Genomic DNA, 5,129 nt, shown 5'->3' with positions numbered 1-5,129 from the left:
CAGTTTTTCCATGCTGCATGGTGGTTTTTCTCACTTTTTCCTGGAGAGTTTGGGGGTGGGGGGAGCCTTCGAGCTTTACTATCCTTATCCTTCAGCATGTAGAGTTAGATCTTGTAGTCATAGTTTTCTTTGTAACATGCAGCCTTGAAAGGACCATAAGGTCTGCTGCTGTTTGCTTTCCTATGTAATCATCACACAGTGTGTGTGTGTGTGTGTGTGTGTGTGTGTGTAGTGTAGGAGGGGGAAGGCCTACGCATGCGCTATTTTTATGCAACTTTCCCTCATAGATCTGCTATGTACTCAACGCAGCATATGTATCACACCGTCGACGTAAATGTATTACAGTTAGATCGTAACTCAGTGCAACCCTGTGTGATTTGCAAATGTGTAAATGCGTATGTAGGAAAGACTTCAAGGTCATATCTCAGGTGCCAATGATGGACTTTCAGTATCTCTACCTTAGTTAAACAAATTGTCTACTACAGTCTAAAGGGTAATGGACGTGTAAGCGAGCGGATGTTTGTTACTTATCCACCATGAGTCAGACAATGGCGGGGATCACTTTTTTTCTGCTGGATCTGACTAATTTTCTTACGTGTTTTGTGGCTCAAGTAAACCGCAAAACTTGTTATTTGACTGAAATTGGTCAAATACTTTTTCCAGATCCATTATTATATGGAAAAAAATTAAAAAGAGGCGGTGTTTCCGGAAATTAAAAGCCCCGTTGTCTACACCAGAGATGCTTGAGAAGTGATCTCTGAGCTGATGGAAATGAAGTCTGGGCCTTGTTGGAGGGACCACATGTCAGGGATGAAAGCAATGGAAATTAATTTTCTGAGAGGAGCATGTGGAGTTACGTGGAGTGGCGGACAGATAAATGAGGAAGTGAAGGGGCGCAGTGGTGTTGGTGTGGATGTAGTTGGTGTGGATGTGACTGGTGTGGATGTAACTGGTGGGGATGTAATTGGTGTGGATGTGGCTGGTATGGATGCGACTGGTGTGGATGTGACTGCAAGTATTAGGGGTCTCCGAGATGCTCCGAGATGATTCGACCATGTGGAGGGGATGAGAATGAAGAACTGTCAAGGAAAGTGTACTAGAATGAGGTGGATGGGAGATGAAGGAGACGTAGGATAAGCTGGAGTGAGTCAAAACCTAGTAATCTTAGAAACCGAATTAACTTTCCAGAATGTTATATAAGCTTCATAAGTGTTAGACAAAAAAGCAGAACGATATCACTGTCTGGTTCTGTACCCGTGAGACATGTCTGTGAATGGTGATTATCAGATTACAGAACAAATTACCGTAAAAAGAGGCCTGTAATCAACACAGCGAGTTAGAACTAAGAGGGTAATACACTAGAACATAGACCTTCATTACTGAGGAAATTGCCTGTCCGAGGTAACTGAGATAATTAGGTCTATGCCGGCAGCCTACTTTACGCCTGGGGTAGGGGTGGTGGGCTTTTTAGTGGTTGTGGTAGTTTGTGGTGGTTGTGGTAGTTTGCGGTGGTTGTGGAAGTTTGTGGCGGTTGTGGTGGTTGTGGTAGTTTGTGGTGGTTGTGGTAGTTTATGGTGGTTGTGGTAGTTTATGGCGGTTGTGGTAGTTTGTGGCGGTTGTGGTAGTTTGTGGCGGTTGTGGTAGTTTGTGGCGGTTGTGGTAGTTTGTGGCGGTTGTGGTAGTTTGTGGTGGTTGTGGTAGTTTGTGGTGGTTGTGGTAGTTTGTGGCGGTTGTGGTAGTTTGTGGCGGTTGTGGTAGTTTGTGGCGGTTGTGGTAGTTTGTGGCGGTTGTGGTAGTTTGTGGCGGTTGTGGTAGTTTGTGGCGGTTGTGGTAGTTTGTGGCGGTTGTGGTAGTTTGTGGCGGTTGTGGTAGTTTGTAGTGGTTTTGGTAGTTTGTGGCGGTTGTGGTAGTTTGTGGTGGTTATGGTAGTTTGTGGCGGTTGTGGTAGTTTGTGGCGGTTGTGGTAGTTTTGTAGGTTATATAAAAGTGTCAGGCAGTTGGAGGAAAAGATACCCTAATCAACCTCGTAAAACAGTGATGAATTCAGGAAGGTATGCAGTATTTTCTATCTAATCTACACTTATGTAACGATATTTCATTTAACGTGTATTTAGTATGTCCTCAGTCAGTGCTCTGGCAACACCTGTCCAGCTTATGTTATTCATTAGTTTATATTTCGGGATCCCATCCACCTCGTTCATCATTCCACCACCACCCCTCCACTCTCTTCCCTTCTGCTTCATTTCGCTTCTCGAATAATAATAATAATAATAATAATAATAATAATAATAATGATGAAATAAACAAAAAATAAATAAATAACTACAAAACACAGAGTACATACATCCGCCAATGCCACTGTCATTAAAATAGTTCCGGATCCGGATCCATGGAGAAAGGACACTGATCCGCATCCGGATCCGCTCCAAAATTTAAACAATTCTTTCTTGGTCCATGGACCACCCTTCCACAAAATTTGATTGAACTTTATTGAGAATTTTTGGATATATTGTGGGATACTCTGGATCCCGATCCAGATCCACCCCAAAATTTAATCAATTTTTTCTTGGTCCATGGCCCACCCTTCCAGAAAACTTCACTAAAATTCGCTGAGAACTTTTGGAGATATTGTGCCGGATACTCCGCCAAAATTTAATCACTACTTCCATGGACCACCCTTCCACAAAATTTCCTTGAAGTTCATTGAGAACTTTTGAGATATTGTCTGGACAGACAGACAGACAGACAGACAGAGAAACACAGATGAATACACAACTTCCTCCAACTTCGTTGGCGGAGGTAAATACTTAAATAATCACAAAAACAAACCAAACTTGATGCTGAACCAAATTCCTGTGAAACTACCCAAACCTGTTTCCTTTTAACCTGGGAAAGATCCTTAACCCCCTTCAGGTCAGTGAAAGTCAAGTGTGGTTAGAATGGAAGGTCTGACAAGCGACCAAGTGGACTCATTCTGATCCCATAACTAAGGTTCACTGACCATCATACACCCACAGTTTACTAATGAAGTGGAAGGAAGTTGCCCAGCTCCACCAGATGAAAAATGGAGTATAGTAAATGAGTTCAGTACATACCACAGCGACGCCCAGTGGCAGGTACACACAGCAGAACTCACCTGGAGGAAGGAAACGAAACAGTATTATTAAAATGACTACAGTACTGCCAACAAGGGTGAAATCAATCCCAAATTATATAACAAACGATCAAGGTCACTGCCTGAAGAGAATGCAATAATACATCATCATCATCATCAGCAGCAGCAGCAGCAGCACCATCATCATGAATCATCGTCAGCGTCACCGGTAACGTCATCGTCATCATCATCATCAGTTAATCATCAATCATCGTCATCATCATCATCATCGTTATCAGCAATCATCAATCATCTTCATCACCATCATCATGAATCATCGTCGTCACCGTTATCATCATCATCAGTCAATCATCAATCATCGTCATCATCACCATCATCATTGTCATCGTCACCGTTATCGTCATCATCACTTTCATCATCATTATCCTCATCATCATCATCATCATCAACATCGCCATTATAATCAACATCGCCATCTAGACCTATTTTTCCACCAGAGAATGGAGTAAGGTTGAATCCAAAAATATGAAAAAGGAAAGTATGATATTATTTTTACCATAATATCTGCACATAATCTTTCTGGAATCATATTTATTTTCATTATTTTTTTCATAGGTACACTTTACATTCAGCTGCCGGAGAGTCAAATAAAATATATCGTCAGATGTGCGTCTAACGGACCAATTATAGGGCCAAAAAATCACTTACCTATAACGAATGCAACAATACAATCAAAATAAAATAAATTGTTACAAGCGAGCGTAACTGACCAAAGAGTAAACGATTTTTATTTTGGCAGAGGCTGGACTGGGGAGAGCGTTGTATGGGTTTGCAATTTTCAGTCAGTTCTCGTTGTGTATGGCGGCAATGGTTAGGACAAGTTTAGCGTTTTAACTGTGAGTCACAGGAGCCTGAGAGTGCTTATATTACCAGCTAAACTCAAATGGACGGGGTAAATTCATTATCTTCCTCTCAAATCCAAACAGTCATCTTAGAGAGTCATATCGGACTACAGGTATTAACACTGTCAGTATTTACTCTCTAATGATCGGTAAATAATGTCAGAGGAAAACATGGAATGTGAATCAGAAGTGCCTGGGAATGTTAACAAATGTGCCAGGAGAGCAGAGAGTTATTTTGAAGATGCTGCACTATTCCTTCTTGTATCAAAATTCAGCCGCTCTAAATGTAAAGCTTGGTAGATGCCAGGGAGGAGGAGAAGGAGGAGGAAGATTAGGATTACATAGGATTACATAGGAAAGCAAACAGCAACAGACCTTATGGTCCTTACGAGGCTGCTTGTTACAGAGAAAACTATGACTACAAGATCTAACTCTACATGCTGAAGGATAAGGATAGTAAAGCAAGAAGGCTCCCCCCACCCCCAAACCCGCCAGGAAAAAGTGAGAAAAACCACCATGCAGCATGGAAAAACTGACATGGAAATTTCATAGGAAATACTGGAAAGGAAAAGTCACATTCTATAATACTTTGTCTATAAGCTACCCGATTGAGTAACCTGAAAGAGAAAGTAATCAAATAAACTAATAGTTACGGCATGACATTATAAACCAGTACACTGAGTTAATGGGAAGCCTGTGGACATAACGTGGAAACTACACACTGCACAGTGTGGATGTTTAGGGGTGGTGTGGCAGCCTTGCCTGGCGCTTTTAAGGTAGGCAGCAGTCAATCAGGCCCTAGCTCCGTTCACTCTACTGAGACAGGGAACTCTACCATATGGGACAAGTACACAAGTTTCCTCCTGAAGCAGGGACCCCTGGTACATTAAAATAATCCCAATGGTTGTCACTTGACCAACAGGGACCCTCAGTGATCCACAGCCCATCACAGGTCGAAAGTGAGAGTAGTGACCATTAACTCAGGGTTATCTGTGCAGATCCTAATATGTGCTTATATTACTTTCTTTGCATTGGGGAGATTGAAAAATATATAAGACGGGTGTCTTAGACAAAAGGGGACCGCACAGTGCACAGTGTGGATGTACAATGCA

This window comes from Coenobita brevimanus, chromosome 1 (assembly GCF_032717465.1).
Source record: "Coenobita brevimanus isolate Jiangsu-jjx chromosome 1, ASM3271746v2, whole genome shotgun sequence".
NCBI classification, from domain to species: Eukaryota; Metazoa; Arthropoda; class Malacostraca; order Decapoda; family Coenobitidae; genus Coenobita; species Coenobita brevimanus.
The sequence above is the reverse complement of the archived record's forward strand: the minus strand, read 5'-3'. Positions refer to the sequence as shown.